This window comes from Bombus vosnesenskii, unplaced genomic scaffold (genome assembly GCF_011952255.1).
Source record: "Bombus vosnesenskii isolate JDL3184/JDL3185 unplaced genomic scaffold, Bvos_JDL3184-5_v1.1 scf7180000013263, whole genome shotgun sequence".
NCBI classification, from domain to species: Eukaryota; Metazoa; Arthropoda; class Insecta; order Hymenoptera; family Apidae; genus Bombus; species Bombus vosnesenskii.
Window position 1 is genome coordinate 2,531,619 of NW_022882923.1, and position 15,041 is coordinate 2,546,659.

General features: G+C 36.5%; 1 long non-coding RNA gene across 2 annotated transcripts in view; it reads left to right on the forward strand.

Moving 5' to 3' along the window:
• The window catches only part of LOC117232975, a 222,352-nt gene that overhangs the window by 42,223 nt on the left and 165,088 nt on the right, over positions 1-15,041 (forward strand). For both annotated transcript variants that reach the window (XR_004493234.1, XR_004493238.1), the window contains exons 2-4: positions 1,464-1,618; positions 1,689-1,794; positions 6,067-6,122. This is a non-coding gene — a long non-coding RNA (uncharacterized LOC117232975). The remainder of the gene's footprint in view (positions 1-1,463; positions 1,619-1,688; positions 1,795-6,066; positions 6,123-15,041) is intronic.

A 15,041-nucleotide genomic window follows, 5' to 3' on the forward strand; every position in this document is an offset into this window, starting at 1 on the left:
ATGATCTTTTTGTAAGGGATGATGTAGGGGATTGTCTTGATTTTATTGACAATTTTTGTACATAATTTTTTAGTGTTCGCAATATGGACTTGTGGGAATAAAACTGAGGATAGAAAAGAAATGATGCGCATGAAATTCTGCGTTCGGCAAGCAAAAACGTAAATCCACATGACCCATATTTCAAGTATTAAGCACACGCAATTATCTGCTTTTTGTTTTATTGGTAACAATGGATACATACTGGCAGTTTTTAGCAAAATGTATGTAGCTTGAATTATATGTAACCGACCGTGTCTTTAGATTTATTAATGGATTTATGAATTGATATACACAAGTTAGAATAAAAATTAAAAATCTATTTATCTAATTAAGATTCACGATTTATTTCTCTTTACGATGAAAGCGATAAATTTAGCTACAGCCTAAAATTAATTCCAAAATTGAAGTCAGTTAAATGCCCGAACTTGTTAGAACTTCGTGGTTTTGGAACTCATTCTCTCTCTCTCTCTCTCTCTCTGTATTAAACTAAAATCCTTAGATGTTATTGAACTTGTGGACTTACAAGAGACTTCAGGGTTCTAAACTTATCGAATATATTCTACTTCCTTATTCTCTGCACTGTTGTGTCCTACAAGTTTGTCATTCAATAAATCTTACTACCATCGCGAATAATGGCACTACTTGTCATAGATATTCAGTATTGTTAAGCTGGAAGAAATTTCATTTAAAAAGAATATCAGTTATGAAAAAATTATATTCAATTATAATCATAATACTTTTACCATCAAGTAAAGTATCATGTTCGCTATTTAAGTACAAAATATGCATTTATATCGTTTTACATTCTAGTGTAAATGATGCTATGTATCTGTAAGAATATTCGCAAAGAAATGAAAGCACACATTTTATCTCAATAGGATTAAAATATGAAATAGTACATTACAAAAGGTTAGCTCTGTGAAATGTACATAAACGAAGAATATTCTGGCGATGAGAAGTTTAATGAATCAAACAAATAAATTAATAATTTTTAATTAATTTTTAATCAATAAAATAATTATTCAAATAGGAATGTTTCATAGTTCTTTGACAATATTCAGGCGATCTTTGTCACTGGTATCCGATGTAATGCCTCCTATGCATAGAATTAAGTATACACTACCAAACTCTTTGAAACCGCGTGTTCCATGAAATTTACAACATTAGAGGATGATCATCTTGAAATTCTGTAATCTTAAAAAAACCCGTTAATAAAATCTGTATGAAAGTAAAAGATATTATCGCTGATATTGGTAGAACGAATTTCGAATTAATAGTAAAATCAGCAGGTAATTCAATATATGTATATATAGATACCAAGTTGTTGACCTGTGTATATATTTAAAGTTTTATTTCAGAATAAAATATATCACACTGCGACCTAATACACTAATGCATCGTTGTAACTGTCTATTCTTTTTCAGAAGGCGTACAACTTCTTCGTGAGGATCGGTGAATCGCGATACACAACCGAAATAGCCGACGGTGTTTTAAAAGCCATCCGCTACACGTGTAGAGACGTTTGGGTTAGGCTGTCCGCACCATTCTTGCTGTATCTTTTCATCGTACGTGCCAATAGGTAAACTCTGTCTTTCTCTTTTTATTCTTCATCCTGTTCCCACCAAGTACATACATATATACGATTTCAGAGTATACCACCTCCGCTGGATTTTACGGTTCGGGTTTTATGGTTATATTTATTACGTCGGGCTTCTACGAGGCTCGAGGAACGTTTTCCCTGGGAGCGATTGCGACGTAAGTAGTCTATAAACCAATTCTCAATGAGCGAAGAAAACCCTTGTATACCAACACGGTTATGTTTGTACTTTCACCAACCGCTAGATGCGTTCAAATGTATATATATATAATTGCATATGTATAGTTTCATTCGTAAGTATCACGACATATTTTGACTTTATAGAAAGTGTGATAGTTGGTTTAGGTTATCAATTTCAACGATTAATCAATCAGAATTTTGCTTTCATGTAGGATAACGATCTAAGAATTTTTTCATTTTTAAACACGATAATTTAAGAATTACTTGTTTGTCTCTCACAATCTCTTACGCTAAATCTCATTGAGAAAGTGTTGAACGAATTAGAAACAGAATTTATGTACATAAAATCAGAGACAAATGTGGACATTTATGAATGAAGCTGTATCTATAGATAACTGTACAAGTACATTGTCGTTTATAAATTTTGAGACATCTATGCCCTACAGAACTTGATGAACGATCCGGACTACCCATGATATAATTAAAAAGCACAGATTCTTATATTCATATCGTTTATCAATATCATATCAATATCGTTTCCACTCACACGAAATCGAATATAAAACCTCGTTTCACGTATTCGTTACTCACTATTTCTACGACATAACAACACAGCGATCTTCAGACGACAACGATAAATTCAACTCCGACTCTCTCAACTCTCGTTACAATGCTTTCCATGCTCACTTTTTTCCAAAACGCTCACAACACTCTTTGACAACGTCAACATATCTTGACAACGCTAATAAACAATTCTTTCCTTGATGTCACACTATCCCACATTCATGATAATGATATAAAATATACTCAACTCGGATGTCTTCCATTAGGACTAATTGTTCATTCCTTTCAGTTACTTTTATTTATACTGATTGCTATTAACTGTTGTTTTCTATTATCTGTACCACATGGTTGTCTGAGTTAAGATGAGAGTGGTGAAAATTAGATCGAAGAATGTTACTGAAAGTACATTTATTTGATATATTGGCAATAGTTTGGACGCGTCCAAATACTTATAAACGAGGGTGTATAATGCGTGTGATTGCGCACGCGCGAAAGCAACTACAGACGATGTCACTTCGGGACGTAAAATAATTGTATCGTAACATCGCAACATCGCAACGACGGCTCTTTTAATATCGATTTGGTGATACAGTAACCACAGGTTGCCGAGTCGAATCGCAAATCCTGCGTATGTCGATCGATTCTCGTCAACCTGTATCCTACCGGTCATTTGTGCTTTCACGAGCGCCGCGGCCGAGTTTACACGACCCCTGGGAGTCTTTCAAACAGGCACTGTGCATTCGGAACCGCGGCAGGGATCTTTCAGTGCCATGTATATCCGGGTCATTTGTATGCATGCGTCACCATTTGCTTCGTTATACGAAGCCTACAGTGCCTCTCAAATAAGTCTTCGTCTAATGTTTACCATTTCTGCGGATACCTATAGCGAAGTGGTTATATTTTGAGCTTAAATTCTCCGAGATGTACCGCTGCGAATGTTAAATTTGACTTTGATCATGACTTTTGATGGAAATAGGCAATTGCTGGAAGTATCTTCTTCATTTACTCAGAGCCAATGTTACGTTAATTGAACGTTTTATTTGAAAAAAGATTTTTTTTTAATCAATACACTGTAATTTATTTATGCTTTTTAAGGTTGTTACAATAAGAGTGTGAATCTCAAGGATTTGTGTAATATTTTTCTTGGCCATTACTTTCACTTAGTTGAGGATATAAATCCATCAATTTTCGTTCCATCTTCATAAATAAATCTTAAGGATATAATCAATTTAACCCAGATGAACGACTAGATGTAAATGATTACACAAAATAATTATGATATTTTCGTAAAAAAATTTAATAATTGAGAATATACGAGTCGTGTAATAGAAAGTGCTGCTTCTGACTATTAATGTACCATTGATCTGTACACTTCATATATTTTACTGTTATAATATATATACATATTTATACAATTCACATATTGTTATTACGAATCGATACACTTTACATAGATATCCTCTTTTAAATACATCAGTCCTAGAAGATATTAGAGATATTTTAACAACTGTAATTTATTGTTAGGTTTACTGTTGAAACTGATTTTCCCACTATATTTTGTAATATAATATACAAAATAATGGTCATAACGAAGCAATTGGCACGAGTTTGCGGACAAGCTGGATCATTTGAAAAACACAAACGGGCAATCAAGGAATGCGATAAAGCGGCTTACTGACGAACGAGTCGTTCCACGATCACGAGCACATTTCTTTCTGCTTGAATCGTCGTCCTTTCTAAGGTGCATATAACGAAACGGTCGAGCAATGGGCCGTTGGAACAATGGTAAGACCAAAAGAGCAGGGAATTTCAAACGATAAGCGTTTCCACGCACAGCGAACCGTTTTACGTTCGTTTCTATGGACTCCCGGTTTTACGGTGCACTCGGTCTTTGGGAATGATCGCACGGCGAAATTTCTTTTGATATTTAGTGTGCACGGAACCGTACCAAGACCAGCTACGTGTGTTTAATAAAACGAATATTCCTCGAGGCTTTATTGACAAACGAATTTCGTCAGTCCACCATGAAGAATTCTATTCAAGATTCTGTTCACGGTGAATCCTGTAAATCCGACGAAGCCGGAAGAAACATCTATCTGTACCGCGGATTCTGCTTACATTTATTCTTCAAAAGTATCCCGATACGCTGTTAAAACAATAAGATTCTCTGTGAATCTTAAAAATGATCTGAAAGAAGATGATTCTTTCGAAAGGAATCAAATTGTGCTTTAAATATTTTTCATGTAATTAGAAAGAAACATGCAAGTCGTAAAGAATATTTTACAGGAACGCAATTAAGTTTGACCTACCGAAACAAGGCGAAGCATTTTCGATTTTCTTATTCCACTTAATGATATCTCTTGCTCCTTATTCCTGATATAATAATATCTGTAATTATTCAGCCTCTGCAAGTGTATTCATTTTAAACACGAAAATGTCAGTATTGTTTCGATGCTTCAACGTTTTCCCTAACAATCACTCTTGACATATTTCTACGTGGAACTGAAATTACTCGAACTTCGTAATACGGTATCGCGTCGCATCAGTTGACGATACGTAAAATCGTCTCGAAAGGGAAGTTGTTTTCAACGAGCGCTACGTCGCATTTTCAATCGGTCTTTCAACCAGCAGCAGCAGTAATTACCTCGACGGATATCGAATCGCTAAATAGTGGTCGTTATTCGAAAGACATCCTACCACTATTAGCTCATTCAGCCCTCGGGAACATACTCGTCTAGTTTCCACTCGGTCGAGTCTTCGTCCCATGGTTCAAAGGGATCGCATCATTAACCAACAAGTTTTCATCTTTATCACTCTTTAAGATGATCGCCTTCGTTGCGCAACTTCTCCGTCGAGGACTCTCGTAACGGTGGCCAAGAAGACGAAGGCGACCGATCGTTACATGTAACTGCGAAGACACTCTCGAGTGAGTGGAAAGAAAGTTCGCAAGGTAAGGTCGAGGAGGCCTCTCTTTCAACGAAAGGATCTCCTTTAGTAAACAGGCAACCCGATCGTTCGTATTCGTTACCGCGTCGGTATGAGGACAGACCGGTCTCAGGAACTGGGACAGGGTGTAACTGCTTTTTAAGATTTTCCGCGGCTTAACCATCTTTACGTTTCTACGAGTTTTATGTGGCTCTCCGTAAGGGACATCGATAAAATTGGAAATCGTGGGCGAGCGTCTTCTGTAGCAGAGTTTTGAAAAGTTTCAGAAGAGGAATCGACTTTTTTAATAGTTGATGGATGATAGCATTAAGGTAGAGTTTTTAGCGATAACTTTGATTTTTGGCATTAGCGTGGACAAAACGCAATCACGACGTTAGGTTGAGGTGAATATGAAATCCTCGATTGTAAAAATTAGTCGTACGATAAAATTTCTTTTTCATAAAACAAATACCAGAAGACGAAAAAATTAATAGCTACTCATATTCGTATTCGTGTTTAAGTGGTTAAATACGTGATAATAATGTCATGATGAATAAATTTGAACAAAGTTAGGACAATTATAGTCTACTGAATGATATCTTTTGCTCTATTAACGATATTGACATTCTCTTTCTTGATCTCATTACGAATATTTTTATCACCAGTCTTTTAAAATTTGTACATACTTGACTTATTATCTGCTATTGAATATTATATTGGAATATTTTCTATTTTCGGATTTATCGTCTTTTTTTTTACAGATATTTGGAGTAATATGCAAATTACTTGGTTGAAGATATCCTGAATTATAGCCAAGGTAGGTTCTACTTACGTTGAATTAGCATAAATATAATCGAAGTCAAATAGGTCAAGATTACATTGAATCGGTTAAGTCAGTCAGATTAGTTTAACAAATTGACCAAAGTAACGTAGCAGTATGGAAAGTAGAGCAAACTACGGCGATTTAACCAAAGAAAGTTGAATATCAAGCTCGTGAACAGAACAACTTTCGACCGATAAACAGAAACCTTCAACTATTTGGAGAATGTTGCTGTATTTTCGTGTACAAATGTTCCTTCCTCGAGATAACGATCCCTTATTGTAACAGCACAACCTATTCATATTTTGAACTGCAGTAAATTTCTTTAGAAATACGTTTTGCAATTAATACACAGTTACCAGTTATTCAGATAAACGATGATAAAACTAAATTTATATGCGATAATTATTATGAAATCCTTTAAACTTATACTATGATATACGAAAAATATCTGGTGTATAAATATAATTAAAAAGAAAAAGAGCTTATGGATCTGACAAATGTTAACATTTTCTAATCAAATAATGGAATCATTATAAGACTCCTGTTTATTTCTCAAACCATAAATTTCAACGTAATTACTATTAAACAAGTAGATTTAGTACTTCTAACGTAATTTACCCAATTCACTGCTTCGTCTTACGAAGTTTTCTTGCAGAAATCTCTGCAATCGTAATGTTACAAGTTCAGTATTTACACGATACCAAATAAGATGTTTCGAGTTGTGATTCGTTATAAGCATCCACGTTCTCAGTACCGTGGTAATCAACGTTTTTCCTAGAAACTTCGTGCGATACTAAAACTTTAACTAATTCCTAGAAGCCACAGCTTGGTTGTAGACTTTACAAGTATATCCGAAAATTTGTTACTGGCACCTTACCACCGATTTCAGTTAAAGCGCGAAGATCGCGATAGTATGGCAGGCAAAACTCATAGACGCTGGGTATGTGTGTATGTATGTGTGTATCTCGTTACTTGGGTCCGCAACCTCTGCGCACAGTTATCCGTCATTCCCTTATCTGCGTGAACGTTTTATGCCGCATAAAATAGTCGTGAAAATTGTCCGTGGATTCCTTTTCTGATTTACTAGCCGGCATCGATTCTCGATTCAATTCGAAAATCGTGTTACCACGAAAGCGATAACAGGTAACCGCGTTTCCAGACATGCTGCCTTCTCTTCTGGCCGACGCGATAAACGCGCCGTGCAACCGGCCTGGATAGCTGCTGCTACATCTAATCGAGTCTTTGCCTAAATGTATGCAGTAACCGAGTAACGCCAAACTTTAAATCGATATCTGGAATTCGTCTAGCCAAGAGAGGAAACCGGCACAACGGCTTCTCCTTCTCTTTCGTCTCTGTCTGTTTGTCTGTCTGCTTGTCTGTCTGTCTGTCTGTCTGTCTGCCTGCTTGCCTGTCTCTCTCTTTCATCATCTCGTCCTCCCTTTCACGCCTACCGAGTTACCCACCACTAAGCGTACTGGAGGGTGCAAATGGTACATCCATTACTTCCCGCAGTCTAATGGCTGGAATTTATTAGGCGATAAGTTACTCCGCGCTACCTGCCTTACTTGCCGAGTTCCAAGACTCTATCCGGCCGGAAGTCAAGAGGGACACATTTTCAGGCTGTTTCTCCATCCCCTAAGATCCGTCACCTTTCTCCGCTCTCCTCTACCACCCTGTCCCTCCCCATTTTGAAGAGACGCGGCTCACCGCAATGACGCGAAGCGTGATTCCTTGGGATCACACTCTTTAATCCGTGACGAGGGATGGGAGAGACATAGAGAGAGATAGATAGATAGATAGGTAGATAGAGAGAGAGAGAGAGAGAGAGAGATTCACGGCCAGTAGGGCGAATTAGGAGGGTCGTAATTCATGCTGACGTATTTTCAACGCGGATAACTCGAGTGGTTTGGCCGAAAAGGGTTGACTCGCCCCCACTCGTCTTATTTTTATCGTGGCCGTTAAGGACTCGTCACTGCTGGGATATTCTGGCTAGAATTTCACGCTGAAAATACGAAAGTGGAAACTAAAAATAATGGACTTTTCTCTATAAGCAATATGCGTTAGACATCTTCTATCTTTATAAAACGTTAAAATGTCGCAGCAAACGCGGCCTGGCCGTATTTCAGCCAACGCTAAATGCATCCTAAACGTTTATTGCATGCACGCGTATGGTCGAGTGTACTTTATGGGACAGGCTTATACGTCATGGTATATTGTGTTTCACTTGGGCGTTACTCGTTGAGTGATAATTCAGTGAATTCTTAATTGTTGCATCGTTAGTTACGCTTTCGAAACGGATTTTTCTTTTTTTTAACGCTGAGTGCTGTAATGCGATTGTATGGACTGATACGTTAAATATGCGTACATATTGGCATATTTATGAATCACATATTCAAATTTGAAGAAAAAAAGTTGACAACTTTTAAGATGAGATATACATGCATCGCATCGATATCAGTTTTCTGTTACACAGAAACCGGATTTACTAATATTATTTCTTGTAGGTTTCTCAATTTTATAGTCTAGATGCGTAATCAATGTTGAGTTTCTCGGAAAACAAATGATTTATTTCCATGAGTTCATATGTTGCACGGACAATCGAACATCGATAATCGCAAATTCCATAAGTTTGTAAAAATAACTGTAACATCGTTATCTTTTCCTACTTTTTGATTGATGAACTTGACCAACTATATTAAACATCTTGAACATATATAAAACAAATTAAAACTTCCCGTACCAAGAGGATTTGCATTTTTATGCAAAACGGATAATAATTATGGAGCAAGACTAAGCAGCAGTCATTATTATGCAACAGTATTAAACATCAATAAACACATATCGATATAAACGTATGTACGTTTGTACAGCTGCAAAGAGTGCCGCAAATCATGATCTCTCGAAATCATCGCAGTCACGATATACCAACGCGATCGACGCAAATAAATGCCGATGAATCAGCTAAAGATTTATCGAGCGTCTAGTCACGTCTATTCGCAAGAGTACCAGAAGCTACGGACAGATTGATAGAGCGTGATCTTCACCAACAGGGTTCACTCTTAAGCGTGGACTCACGACTCACTTTGTACGATTCTGCTTCGAACGTCCGACAGAGAAGTATTACGACGCGGAACCAGTCGGTGTTGGCAGATCGCACCGTAATTTCACCCTCACGTGCTGGAATCTGGAGCTTCGATTTGTCATTCGGCGCGACTCGCGGCCCATTTGTCAGCCGATGATTCAAGCGACGAGTAGTTACGCGGCCGTTTTCCGTCGCGCGATAACAACGCGACCTGGACCGGCCGCATTACAGGCCGACTATTCGATGTTACAATGATTTCATTGTTATAATTGGTCGCCTTGTATGCAAAATCGATAAACTTTCAATTTTGAGACTACGCCGACAGATTTACTGTCCGGCGCTGTAGAATCGTCTATTTTGTTGCTGATAACCAATAACGCAGACGCCGGATTCGATTCGAATTCAAACAAGTTTGACACATACTATGGGCGAACACAGGCGTTTTTAAATGGACGATGTTCTCTTCGTGGTCTCCCTAACATGCCGGTACACGTGAATTTCGCATACGGCATTATTTGGGTCTTAACGGGGACAGCTGGATGAATTAGATCCGGGTTGACTAGAATAGGGAGGTTGCCTAGTTTAAAGTGGATTAATTATGAATAATTGTGTTCTGGATTAGGCAGCTTTAGGGTGTAGACGACTTGGACTTGTATGGTACCGTATACATAACACGCGTAATTGTTTGGAGAATCTTATGTTTACTGTGAAAAAATTGTATTTTTTCATATGTAAAATATGATTGTTCATCCATTGGAAATAGCATATATATGTAAGTTGTTTAGAGGAAATTGATTTTTACATTTTTAATTCTACTGGTAGAATATGTTCACTCAGATATATTATTTTGGATAGGAAACGCGAGCTCGTTTCAGTGTAAGTTACTTCATATATATTTCTGGCTGTCGTAATAAATTATCGGAAAAGATAACTATCCTATGTCTAGAAGAAGCCCATATGTTAGAACACGTCAAACAGATGAGTTTCAAGCTGTAGTCGTTCGTATTTTTATTTATATCGCTAGTCATCCTCGTCACATACCTTTCGACATATAATTCTTCACAATTAATAACCATTTACCGACTTTAAGCTTTTACTTTGTGAAACCACTTTTATTTTCTTTAAACCACTTTCCACCTATACATAATTTTCATGTTTTAACAATCTTTAGATACAATTTCTTCGAACAAGTAACACATATACAACAGTCTAATCACGAAACTCAAGTACAATCAAGAAATAAAAGAATCCAAATTAAAATACTTCCAAACCAAAAATCACGAAACGACATAAATTGTTATAGCGAAGCATGGAAATGGAAAAAGGTACGAGCAACAACGATCTATTAAGCGGTCGTGTTAGCGTTCCGTCGGCGTTTAAAACATATACAGCATGTAGAGGAGGGTTGGTTTAATGACGTCGCCGAATGTTAATTATACGTTATACCACGAATCGTTATTCCCGCTGAAAACACAGTCCTCGACCATTGAACAGTGTCGATGTACACGCGATCGGTGCTTGTGTGCGAAGGTTTCCCTGGTTTTTAGCCCAGTCTCGATACGGGTGCGTGACTCCGCGGCCCCTTGCTCTCACCCTATTCGCTGATAGTTGCATTGTAAACATTGTGGCTAACCAGAGTACCTCAAAAGGGTTTTAAAAGTCCCGGAAATTCGGGCTACAGCTGATTCGGAAGCTGGTATTTACTGTTACTCATGAACCTATCTGGCCACCACCGGGCTACGATTGTTTGCACGTTCCTCCGCTATTCACTCTTCGCGGCCACACGCTTCCACGCGTTCGCGTGCGTCGATTCGTTGGTTAATTATGTTTATGGGCGATCGTAAGGTGTGCCTGACGCGGCTTCGCGTCTGGTTTACGTGCTGTAACCACGTTAAGGCTCGTGGGTGGGTCGTCAGTCTTTTGTTGCGGTTGCGAATTATTGGCTATTTTATTTACAGCCGGTTTCAGGTTATAATGCCTTGCCGTGGGCTCTTCGTGGCGATGGTACCAGCGATTATTCGAAAATTTTGTTTACGCTTCGTTTACTTTACGGAATGGTGTGGGAGTATGGGAGTGGAATGGATTTGTGTTTCGAATATTTGCGTTACGAAGCGGTCGAAAGCCTTAGGCCACGTCTTATCTTTAAAATTATTTAACTTAAGTTGTCAGTATATTCTATGAGTACAGATGAGAAAAATATGATACACAAAACTAAATTATTTGAAGCATGTATCTATGATTTTTACACTTACGCTAAACACATAATCTTTATTTATGAACGTATAGTACGTGATACCTGGTGACCGATTAGCAATATCACGTTAAATATTGAATATTAATATTTTTGAAATTTTATTTCTTCTGATACTTAAGAATAAATTAATTATAAAGGAAGTTTTTATTTCATTTGTTCAAAATATGAGTCTCGAACGAGAGTTATTCACTATGTTTTCGCAATAGCGAATTGATGGGATATGAAAGTAGGAATTTTCAGAGCTTAAACTACGAACTAGTTATAACAGTTTCATGCTCTAATGATGTTATCAAGTGACTTTCACCATTAACTAGCAGCTAATGTTTGAATGTTTGTGGAAAGCGAACACGATACGTTCAAATGGTTAAATTTTTTAAAAATTACGTCCATATGTATTAAGCTTCGTATCTTCTTCATTTCATCATACTTTCTTAATTTGTATAAATATTCGCAGTCTAATTACGTATTACTATTCGTATTTTCCAATTATCTTTCTTTCATAATAACTGCACGAACGAAAATACAATTGATTGGAAAGAGGACGAAGTTTATTAAAAGAAACCACTTTCGATCGATCTATTATTAATCGTATCTCGTACTCTTCTCGTGTTGAAATTGCTTGATACGCGATTAAATGACAGAGGAATCGGAAGGGCGACAGTTCGATTGACCGTTTCAATTTGCGTGAAATGATCGGGTAGAACGGAATGCCTGGTATACATAGAGTGGCAATAAATTTCTGTGGCTCCATCGAAAATTACGGAAGTCCGCTCGAAGTTTGCCGTGGGAGTTCCATGTAATTTTATACGATCGAATTTAAAATATAATTCATTTAAAATTGGAATCGAAGCTTCCGACCGAAAATTGCGATTGTCCGTTCACGACTGTTCGTGCTCGAGCGCAGAAATATCCACTTTATTTGCAAAGTATCGCGAGACCTGATGCGCCGGTGTTTGTTTAAAAATGTGTCATAAAAGTTCCGATGAGTGATTACAGTTGCAATGCATATTTCAAAGTGATACACGGAACTATCGGTTATCGTACAGATACACGTGGCTGGTTGAAATTTTTCGTCGGAAATTCGTCACGAAGCGTCCTTTTGTAATCTCCCGTGAATTCGTAATGAACATAGTTGAAAGAGATCGTAAGTTATTTGTCGAACGATAGTGGAAAATTGTTTGTTCAATTTACGAGTCGTGGAATCCAGTATTGCACAACACGTGGTGTAAGCTTACTTACATGTATTATGGATTATGCACGCCAGGTATAATAATTGGGTCTAAGTGTGTACATGTTGGGAAACTGTAGTTAATTAGTTACTAGTAGCAAGTATGTACCTGGTAATTAATTTTAAAGCTAACAACTAGTTTTTAGTACTTGATATTACGCAATTAGATTTCTTTCTGTCTCGCAATGCATATTAAATTGTCATGTTTTCTAGTGTTTCGAATTAAGAGATGGTGGACAGGTGGGGGAATCAGTTGTTTCCTGTGGCTTCAAAAGAAATTAAAATATCAAAAATTACAGCCTTCAGAAATCGTTCATTAAAATCCGTTAAAATTATTTCAAGTTCAACAAATATTATTTTAGTCGTAAATTTAAATCTCCAAGGTGATGATAATGTATTCTTTAATCGTACATTTCAATTATGTACTATGTCGAACGATGCAAAATTAATAATGGTTATTATAAAATAAATATCCCAAGTAATCATTTATACTGTATGTCATTAATTAAAATTTTTGCTTGTTATCAATTTATGAATAATTTACAAAATCTGGTGCAACAGAACTTCCATTAATATTTTTCAATATACTGTTAATTACTAATTATTGGGGACAAAATAAATTTCATATCTTGCTTTCTTACGACATTTATATACTTTAATATAGCTAATGATAATATAAATGAATTAAAAGAATATGTTTTCATTGATTTTGTTATTATTATTATTGAATAACATAAAACATGAATTTTGAGCGTCGTATCACGAATAACACACTATGGTGTCGCAACTTTTTTTTCAGCAAGCGCGAAAAGAAAGCACTGATATATCGTTATCGATTTGGAAACATTTCATTGAAAAGTTATAATAAAACACTGAAATTGATATGGACCACCAATTTCATGTAACTTTATAGATCGCTATTTGATGTATTAATAGAAATCTGATATTAATTCAATATTGAATTTATAGTTCTACATATCTTGTATCTATTTACATATCACAGCAAAGCTTTATGATATTCGATCGATTTGAAGTAGTTAAATCTAAAATTTCCAATAGAAAAGGTAATTTCTTTTTCAGCCTGTTCAACTGAATAATTCAATTGTTATTGAATTACTTAATTTATACCTATTTAATCATACTAATATATAATTATAATTATACATATTTCTAATTATTGAACTGAAATTCATGATCACCAATTTTGTCGATATTAGCAGTACATGTATATTTCTGGTAAAATTCCATAATTTGAGAGAATATTTAATTTAGTTTCTTGTAAATATTGTTATGATATATCTAGATATTAAATAAATTAAATAAATACAAATTTAAAGAATTTACCACTTCGAAAAATGTTAACTTTTATAGCAATCCTCTAGAAAAGAATACTATACATTGTAAAAGTGTCGTTCACAGCAATGTGCACATTTTAATCAAACAAATGTTATTTTGTTTTACGTTATTAAACGATAATTTCACATACTGCATCGGACTACTAAAAGCAAAGGATAAAAAGATAATGGGATAAAAGGATGAAACAGACATAAAAGAGAACCAATTAATTACAATATTTATACCTCTCGATATTATTTCCAAGTATTAATCATGAACGTCTACTGAAAGAAGAAAATCCTCCATCATTTCCCATTTTTCTCAAAGCGCAATTCCTCGGCGTTCCACGATCTCGTTTCAACTTTGCAGCGAAGCTTTTAAGTAAAACCTTTCCCTCTTTCTCCGTTCATACGTTATACCGGCTAAGTTTATCGACAAACACTCGGACGCCCTCTTTCCGTGACCGGTTCAGAAGCTTTCACGGTGATTCGAATATAATACGTTATAATCCATTCGTCCATTCTGCCCGAAGGGGTGGAAACAATCTGATGAATTTGTTAAATAAATCCACAAAGACGCCTGAACTCGATGAATAGCGGAATCGGCGCACGCATCTCGAGTCGATCGAACCAACTTTCAATGTTTGAACTAACTTCCGTAATGAAGCTCGACTTTTCGAGTATCGCTGTACGCCGATTACACTCGCAACAGTTTCATGGTGACATTCATCGTGGCGTTAGGGCTCGTACGATGATCGATATCGTTCGCATTCCATCGGTCGATTTCGTACGGATTGCTGTCTTCTGTTTTCAATGGCATCGTCGTCGCCGCCACGACGAGAATAGAGGAACTCGTAGGAACTCCGTGGATACTCGACAACTAGGTAGTTTGTTCAATTATTAAAATAAAGCCCCTTCCATGATTCTGCGGCGACAGAGAAAATGAAGTCTGAAATTCCCGACGATTTCATTCGCGCGGAATTTAGAGGTGAATAGCTCGAACGCGTTAAAAACT